At 29.8% G+C, this 10,205-nt stretch overlaps 1 long non-coding RNA gene across 1 annotated transcript; it reads left to right on the top strand.

Annotated features, from left to right (window-relative positions):
* The first annotated feature begins 8,309 nt into the window (after positions 1-8,309).
* LOC132039531 (uncharacterized) lies at positions 8,310-9,196 on the top strand. The gene is made up of 3 exons (XR_009410380.1): positions 8,310-8,561; positions 8,686-8,813; positions 8,990-9,196. It is a non-coding gene; the product is annotated as an uncharacterized LOC132039531 (long non-coding RNA).
* The last annotated feature ends 1,009 nt before the right edge of the window (positions 9,197-10,205 follow it).

The following is a 10,205-nucleotide window of genomic DNA, read 5'->3' as shown; positions in this document are numbered from 1 at the left end:
ATACTGATTACATAGAATACACGTGCAATGCACGTGTCCAGAAACTAGTTAGATAGAAAATAGGACAAGTAAGTAAGACTGGAGACCCAGTACGAACAACTTGCTGACACTGCGATTTTTTAACAATAATACTAACCTTCCAAAGATTGACTTTTATGCTTTTCTTTTCATTTTTTTCCCCCAGAATATAAATTAAGTCAATATTTCTATCCTGTGACTAGTCAAATGACATCATATAATGAGATAATGGAAAGCATGTGCGAAATTGTTAACCAATGAAGATCTTTATTATCTGTCATGCATATTCTATTTTTATGTTGGTGGAGAGAGAGAGTTGTTATTTCATTATAAGATCTCAACAAGCCTAACATCATAAGCTACTTTTGAAATGGGTAAGTTAATCACAAAATTCATTTCTTGACGTAAAAAATCATTAGACTCTAGTATGGTCGATGATATCTTTCAAACAATGTATTTAAGAAAATTACATAAGCGTCAAATCGAAAGGAAAATTACAAGGCCGTAGACAAAGAGGCGGCTAAAAAATTAAAGGTAAGGCGTTGAAAACAGACGGCCCGTTAGCTCAGTTGGTTAGAGCGTCGTGCTAATAACGCGAAGGTCGCAGGTTCGAGATGGGCCAATTTTTGTTTTCTACTTTTTGGGTTTCCTAATGATCTATAAGACAAAAACACCATAAAATACATTTTTAGTGTAAAATGTTCTCCTTTGTACCAAACACACTCTCTAGATCAACACTTCTTCTTCGTTTTTTTTTTTAACGATTATTGGACCACCCAGGTATTTACCTGAGTGGCTTTTTATTAATAATAAAAGAACCTCAAAAGAATAAGTACAAGTTTCGGGGACAGGCTTACCCTCACGATCAATTGATCTTAGAATTGTAAAAATGAGTTCAATATTAAACACCTTAAAAGTCGAATCCATCAAGTTTAAATTCTTGAATTCATGTAACAAAAAGAAACACATGCATGTACTACTCCCTTTCTGAATAAAATCTGGATTTATATTCAATCCATGTTTCAATAAGTGTAGATATATGGCACTTTGTGTTAGACTATCACAATTCACATTATGGAATCAGTTTCATCTATTAAACTTGTAAATGTTTTCACTAATTCTGAATGTTGTCAATAGCATTCAGAATAATTCAGAAGTATGAGCATCTTGCCATATTTTCTACAGTTCAATTGCATTCTGCATTTCCTTCTATGCTAGTCAGCTCTGGAGTCACCCTATCAGCTGCTTTCTTTGCCTACAAAATTCGGAAATTCAAAGAAGAAATCAAACACCCGTGTGATCTATGTTGCGACTTAATATAATTCACTAAAAGTGATCAGTTCTCCCTGACAGTTAAACTTTTAGATGAGTTGGTAACAGCTGAGTTCAAGTGCAAATTATGAACGGATTAGATTAAGATGAGTCATATAAGGGTTAAAAACATGAGCCATTTACCTCTTTTTCCCAATTTGTCCGCAGAGTAACTATTAACAGAAGCAGTGCTTGTGCAAAGATGGCAAGAGTGATTCCCAACCATAGCCCCTGAAAATCATATCATCATAAATTTTTTCCATACTTCCGAAGACGGAAATGCCAAGAAAATGAGAAGCTTGAAGGAGTAAGATCATCCACACAATGAATTTTGGTAGCTGATACGGTCATCCAGTCATTTAACTCTCCTTCAAAAAGATTCTACTCCGTCCATTTCAATTTATATAACAAAAGCCAATCGAAACACGAAATTTATTTTTAAAAAAGAGACTTCTGGAATTTGTGTTCTTAAACATGCCATGAAATTTCTATGGCTACAAAAATAGGGCATTAAAGGGCAAATGGGATGTTTAAAGTTAGATTGTTTTCCAAAATACAGGAGACCAAGTCCTAACTACCTGCTGACACTGCGAACTTTTTCCAATGCGAACTTTCCAAAGATTGATTTTTTATGCCTTTTCTTTCCATTTTTTCCACAGAATATGGATTATGGAGTATATTAAAATCAATATTTTTCCAATACGAATTTTCCAAAGTGTTTACGAAATAGTTAACAAACGAAGATCTTTTATTTATCAAAGATATTGGCTAACCGGCCAATAAATCCATTCTAGCAACTTGGACTTCTTTTTCTTTAGTGATGATGACATCAATAGTACTCCCTCCGTTTCATTTTACTTGGTTCATATTAACTTGACATTCTTCTTAAGAACGTATTTATTAGGAGTTTATTTTACTAAATTAACCTTATTAATTATGCTTTAAAAAATCTAAACTTGACTACTAATACTTTATGTAGTTATTTAATGATAAAGGTAGTATAAAAACAAAATTATAAAATTATATTAATTTTTTAAAATGGACAAGTAAAAAAATTACATTTAGTATAATAGTCAAGTAAAAGGAAACAGAGGGAGTAATATTCAACTACTATAAATAGATCACTTCGGCTCATTTATAAATGACACCAAACACAAAAGTGTTTAAGAGAGAAGTGAGAGGTTGCACAGTAAGTAAGAGAGAAGTGAGAGGTTTGCAGAGACACCGTAAGAAAATAGTCTGTGAGAAAAAATAAAAAGTGCATGTGACCGGTATTCAAGATACCAAATGGAAGACTAAGAAAAAAAAAGCCTCAAACCATAGTCTACTTAAATATATAATTAACAATAACATAGAGAAAATAAAACTAATTAATAATAATTAACCTTCTTTTAGTTGGATTTGTTAGAATATTATAGTAGTCTTTTTGCACTGGACACTAGTCTCAAACTCAGTAATAACACCATGAGCTTAATCATTCATTTTTTAAGTAGATTTATAATTAGCTTCCACTGCGCCTATCGACAAAATCAACCAGCCTTATAAGTCTCAGTGACCCTGCTAGAAGAACCAAGTCTTTATTACAAACTTTTTTTAATTTAATGACCCTTTTACAAGAGATTTTCATTTGTTACACATAAAAGATATGAAAAAGTCATTTTCTTCTATTCAAATTGTAAGAGGCCAAGATATCTTATTTCCTCCTTTTGCATTTGACCAAAAGCATTTTCTTTTGGTGTAACATGTCTATATTTCTACTATAGAAACAATTCACTCTTAGATTTAGCGAGAACTGCGAAAAAAGAAGAAGGAGATCTAACCTGAAACGTCTGAAAAGTCCCGCCAAATTTTAGGAACAATAATACTAAATGTTGTACCAGACACCAACAATGGATTATACACACACACATATATATACATACATAGACATAAGAATTCATTCCTCAAAAACTACAACAAGCACCAAAATAGAAAGATTTAATCAGAAACGTCAAAAGAGTCCCATCAAATCCCGGGTATAACAACACCAAAATTTGCACCGGTCACTAGAAATAGACCAAAAAAATAGCAAAATTTATACCTCAAAAATCTACAATAGACACCAAAAATAGACTAAAAACAACAATAACTGCACCTCCAAATGTGAGTTCCAATATAAGAGATCATTTTTATCATTTTCTTGGTGATTTGAGGTAAGGAAATCCAAAGAAACCATATCCAACCATCATAAAATTAAAGTCATTTGAAATCAAACTACATAATCATATTCTTAAAAATACCAAAGTGATCATTCCAAGAACTTAAAACCAACATAAACATAAAAACATTCACCCAATAATAACATAGAAAACATTATTCGAAATGCACACAAGGTGATCCAGACATCACAATTATCAAAAATAAAATATTGACCCTAATATTTAGTAACGCTCTTGTAGTTGTTGGAATTATCATAAGTAGTAGTCTTCTTGTACTTGACACTAGTCTCAACCTCAATAGTAACACCATGAGCCTTGTCATTCACCTTGTAATAGGACTTATAATTAACTTCCTCTCTACGCTCTTCACGTCCACTGCGCCGATCACCAGCCTTGTTTTTATAAGTCCTTGAGCTCTTTCGTATCTCACCAGAATGAGCCTTGCCATTCAATTTGTGAGTAGACTTATAATTAGTTTCCTCTCTATTCTCTTCACGTCCACTGCGCCCATCGACAAAAACAACAGCCTTCTCAGTGACCCTGCTAGAAGAACCACTAGAGTATTTATAAGTAGAACTTGAGTTCTTTCGTATTTCACCAGAATGAGGCTTGTCGTTCACTTTATGAGTAGATTTATAGTTAGTGTCCTCTCTATTACCTGGACGTCCACTGCTCCCATCGACAAACCTAGCCTCATAAGTCTCAGAGTACTTATAAGTAGAACCTGAGCTCTTTTTATTTGCTATAGAAACATTGATCTTCTTTTGTGCTGGTTTTTCTTCTATAATATATATAGCTCCTCCAGCCATTGGATCAACAAGAAAGTGGTAAAAACAGAAGAGAATATTATGTAATAATAAGGATAATAGTGTGGTTTCAGTTCTTTATATAGGGATGAAGTAGGTAGTGCAAAAGAAGGCGCGTGGTCCATCCATGACACAAAAGTCTTCCACCAAGGTTTCTAAGAAGGCAGGAATTATGAATTTTGTCTATAAATTCATTCTCAAAGCATCTTGGACTTTTCTTTCTTTAGTGAGGTCATCAGTTACGCTAAGGCTGAAGTTGGTTGGCTGTTTCTATTTCCAAGAAATAAGGCTATGTTATAAAATAAAAAGAGTGTGATGAAAATAAAGTTTCAAAACGAAGAGAGAGAGAGAGAGTATAAGAAGCAAGTGTATTCGTACCGCTTTTCTTTCTATTCTGAATTGTGTATATTCCATCAATTATACATGGCTATATATAAAGCCTTAAAATGTAGTGACTTGCAAAGGCAAGCTTGCTACAGTAGTAGTGGTGGCCCACATGGTAATCCACTTAATTTATTCATAACACTCCCTCTTGGATATCCATGTAAAAGGTAAAATTTTAGTGAAGAAAAAATATACAAGTTATTCTTAATACGCACTGCTTGCTACCTCATTAAAAACCTTACCAGGAAAATCCAGTGAGACAAAACCTTGGTTAAGAAAAAAAGAGTGCAGCGCTTATTTTACTCTCCCTGATAGTAGCATTATTTTGACTCTCGGTGAGGGCCTATTCCAATCATGCGGATCAATTTCTTGAATATTGATGTTGGCACCCCCCTTAGTAAATAAATCCGCCAAATTATCACTTTCACTGAATTTGTTGAACATCAATTTCACCATTTTGTTGAAGATCACTACAACATAAGGCATATATAGCTACGAAAGTTTAGCCATGAATTCAAAAATCGTGGCTAATACCTAGTAATAGCCACAAAAATTTAAATTCCATGGCAATCTACAAATTTGTAAAATTTCTTAGCCACGAAAATCAAATTGACAAAGCTAATTCCTCTTTTTTTGCTATAATTGCTAACAATCGTGGCAATAATTACCTAAATTGCTACAACATTATTGCTACAATAAAGTTTTGTAGCTGAATCATAAGTTTTTGCCATGCAATAGAAGTTAGTGTAGTAATAGTAACCTTTTAGCCACAATAAATTATTTGAAACTATATGTCGTAGCTAAATAATTGTTTTTGCTTCAAGTTATAAACAAGCGTGACAATAGTTAAATTTTATAGCTACAAAGTTTTTGCTATAATAAAATTTCGTAGCTAATCATTGGTTTTTTGCCACAAGTTGAAATTTATTGTAGCAATAGTAACCTTTTAGCCACAAAAAGTTATTTTAAACAAACTATTGTAGCTAAATAAATATTTTTTGCTTCGAGTACTAACATCCGTGGCAATAGTCTACTAATAGCTACAATAGTTTGTCATCAAGAAATTATATAACCACAGGGTCATTGTTGTGCTAAAATTTCCGTAGCTAATCTTTTTCTTCAAATTATATTTGAGAATAAAAGTGAAAAATAGTGTGCTTAATAATTACAATTAATTGTCATGACAAAATGAATAATTACAAATTTAGAGTGTCGATGATAATAAAATATCATAGATAACCATAAATTTTAAAATAAGGGAGTATATAACAAAATCAACAATATCATAGAGGACGAAAAAAGCTACAAAGGAATTCATATTTTAGAATAATATTTTAAAATAATACGGTTGATATCCAAGTAATAGTAAAACAAATTATATTATAAGTCTTATTAAATAAATAGTAGTTGTTAGTCCAATTATAATTTTGAAAATCAATAAATTATATCTAATTGTAACAATAATGGTTTACCAATTACACTATAATGGTCATGCACTATCTTATTAATTATCCTAAATTAAATTATATAGTGAATCTAACAAATGAAAATTTAATATGATTTATGTAATGAATAATCTTGTATTTCTTGTGACTATTATTTGATAGTTTATAACACTTTTAAATATTATTAAGATTTATTTACAAAAACGTAAATAATTTAATATGGTTAATATATGAGTGTATAAAAAACTAACTAGTATATCATAATTCATATTAAATAAAGTAATGATTGTAAGTTTCAAATACAAAATAGATAAACTTGGAGTTATATTTAATTAAATTTGAATCTCTAACTATAAAACAGACTTAACTATTTGCATGTATTTATCTACATTGATCGGTAATATATTCATTTTAAATTAGTATAAAAGTTATTCATGCTATGATCTAATGCTATTTCAATAATTATCATAAATATAACTAAACACTATAAATTAAGAATTTAATAGAATTAAAATAGGGGAGTATATAACAAAAGCAACTATTTCATAAAGGACGAAAAAAGCTATAAAAGGAATTCAAATTTTAGAATAATATATATGTCATATATATAGTTGAGTTTTCCATTTACTTAGAGTAAAGTCTATAATATTTATCATTATTTTCAACTTTGGGTAATTTTCTTTGTCATATATGATAGTTTCATTATAGAATTTGCATATAAAGAAGTAAAGAAAGCTTAAAAAATATACATATAATAATATGTAAAGGAAACACAAATTAATAATTTAATATGGTTGATATCAAAGTCCATAGGAAAACTAATTGTATTATAATTCTCATTAAATAAGTATCAGATGTAAGTTCCAATTAAATTTTTATACGTTAAGAAAAAATTATACAGTCAAATCTTTATATAATTGTCATTCATTATCATAATATTTCACTACAACGGCCTGATTTTCTCTGGAATCGATTTTTCATGTTATATTTTACTTCTCTATAACAACATTCTACCTATAACAGCAGTGACATTCATTATAGCAGTACACTCTTTATAAAATCATCTCTCTATAATAGTCATACTCAAATATTGCGTAATAATATTTTGTAAGAAATATATTATGTGTAAAAATAACATATTTAAATATTCATGATAATCATCATTGATGTTATGCACATAGTAAATTTCAAGTATGAATATCTAAAAGGAAAAAAATTATATTTCTCACAGTAATCTGGTTTAGTCTTACAAAATTTTAAAATCACTTCAAGTGTTAGATTATCACTTAGAGACTGAAATTTAAGAAACAACCTACAATTGTAGAATTCTTACATCAAACTTGAAATGTTTAAATTTTCAACTAATTTTAAATGCACATGTTTCTTAGATTTTAATTTTTTATTGGTATAGTACAACTAGTCATGCATTTATTAGTAATTTATTAGTCTTTTCAATTTTTAATTAATGAAATATGAAAATCAATTGAGATTTTAAAATTAACAAGCATTTTGTTTACATTTATAACATAAAAAATATAGAAAAATAATTTTTTGTGTGCTTTTGGTTATAACAGCTAAATGAGATCTAAATATCAAATGTCGGTATACATACATAACAACAGCTCACTATAGCAACCATAAAATTTCGGACAAACACTGCCATTATAGAGAGGTTTGAATGTATCTAATTAATAACAACTATAGTTTTCTACCAATTACATTGTAATGGTCATGTACTATTTTATTAATATTCATACATTAAATTATACACTGAATCTAACAAATGAAAATTTGATATTTTATAACACTTTTTTGATATTATTAGAATTTATTTCAAAATAGTAAATAATTTAATATACTTAATTTATGAGTTTACAAGAAAACTAACTAGTATATCATAATTCATATTAAATAATTCTTTTTAAGTTTCAAATACAATTTAGATACACTTGTAATTATATTTAATTAAATTTGAATATCGGACTATAAATAATTTTAAAGGAATACATATATTAGAATAATATTTATTCCATATGAATAGTTGACTCTTTCCGTTTACTTAAAGTAAAGTATATATTCATAATTAGGAGTACTTTGCCTTAGGTAATTTTCTTTATTACCTACTTCCGTTACTTTGCAACAAGAAAGGTAAAGGAAACACAAATTAAAGCCCAATTTCTCAAACCTAAATCCCCCCAGCCGCATACCCTTCCCCACTTTCTCATACCCTTCTTCAACAATTGGTTTCTCTTTTCACTTGATAAAAGCAAATCAATTGAAGCCCTAGATCGCCCAACGGCCACTAGTCCGTGAGAATGTATGGGTTTAAGTCCTGAAAAGTGAACAATGAAAAAAGATAAAAAGAAAGCAAGAGAGAATCCATCGCTTTTATATTCAAAGTATGCTCATATCCTTATATTTTAAGATTTTTGAATCTTCGCTCACACCTATTTGACTCAAGTTTTTGAGTTCAGTCTTATTCCAACAATTTTATTAATATCGTGCCTTATTTTTTATTGGTAGTGAGTGAGATTTTGAAGATTTTAAAGTTGTAATAATGCTGGCAGGAGCCGTAGTTCGTCGATTGCAACAACAAAGAGACTATACAATATTAGGGAGAAGATCTTTTTAAGAAGTTAAAAAGTCTACAGGTTTGTATACATTTTTTTTTTTGCTTTGCATTTTTTCTTTTTTTTACTCTGTTAAATTTTTTGGTAATAGAATTATCTAAGACTTTCTTTTTCGCTTGAATTTCTATGTACACACACATATACTTAATTGTTTCTGCTTCTAAGTGCTAAAATAATTTATCATTATTAACTGACAGATTTGTGGAATGAGAGCATATAAGTGACAAACTAAGACAAGATGTTGATCAAGCTAAGGTGCAGTTGAAGACCGTGGAAGGAGAGAAAGAGGAAGACTAGCAGCTTTGGACTCAAACAAGATGGTGTCACAAAAATTGTGTATTGTGACTATGTTGAAATAGAAAAATACAATTATTATTTAACTTCTTTTTTTTGGATCAAGTACAATTATCTGTAACTTGAAAGTGTTTTAGAATTAAAAAAAAAAGAATTCTTTTATAAAATTCTTGTTACTAACAAAGATTGTGGAAAATTCTTTAATTTGTAGTAATAATGGAATTGTAGAGTGTGTAGCTAAATTTATAATTGCCCTATAAAATTTCACCTTTCGTAGCAAATGAAGAAACATTTTAGCTATAATTTTATATATTTCATGGCTAAAGGTATATATTTTTAGCTACAATATAAAAATGTTTGTGGCAAATACTTCAAATCATAGCTATGAATTTCTTGATTTGTAACTAAATATGGATACTATTGCCACGAGACTAGAATGTAAAATAGCCACAAATTTTGATTTTGCGTGGCAAATAAATTAAATATTTTGCTACAACACAATACCTTGTGGCTACAATATGAAGATAGCTATAAATTTTATTTGTCGTGGCAAAAGAATAAAATCACTTGCTATAAGTATATTTTTCGTGGCAAAAGTTTTTTACCATTACAGCTACAACACAAAAAAATCTGTAGCAATAAGTATTAGTCCTTAGCCACGGACCTTGTAAAGTTTGTAGCTAACTTTTAGCTACGCTACATTTTGCTACGAATGCTACGGCACAAAAAGTTGTGGCTAAAGTGTTTAGCCACGAAAATTTTCATAATTAGCTACAACGTACTTCGTAGCTATAGATACACAATGTTGTAGTGGATCATGTGAAAAAGAATTTTGGTGAAATGTGTTTGTTCCGTCTCCATCAGCCTTAGCTTTCAATATTGTTGGAATCTTTGTCTTCAAGGAGAGACCACACTTCCTTCCTAAATGTGTTGAGTTATTGATATCAACCATACACATTCTCCTCTTCCATCAGAGTCACTAAAATTTTTGAGTGACTTGCCCGAGTGGTAATTATTAATTGTCTTATCGAATAACATAATATGGAAGACGTACACTTGTAAATAAATAATTGACTGAGATCGTACAAACTTCATGTAGATCATACAAATATCCTGCAT

The sequence above is a fragment of the Lycium ferocissimum genome, chromosome 12, assembly GCF_029784015.1.
Source record: "Lycium ferocissimum isolate CSIRO_LF1 chromosome 12, AGI_CSIRO_Lferr_CH_V1, whole genome shotgun sequence".
NCBI lineage: Eukaryota > Viridiplantae > Streptophyta > Magnoliopsida > Solanales > Solanaceae > Lycium > Lycium ferocissimum.
Note: the sequence above shows the minus strand (reverse complement) of the source record. Positions and strands in the feature narration are given on the sequence as shown.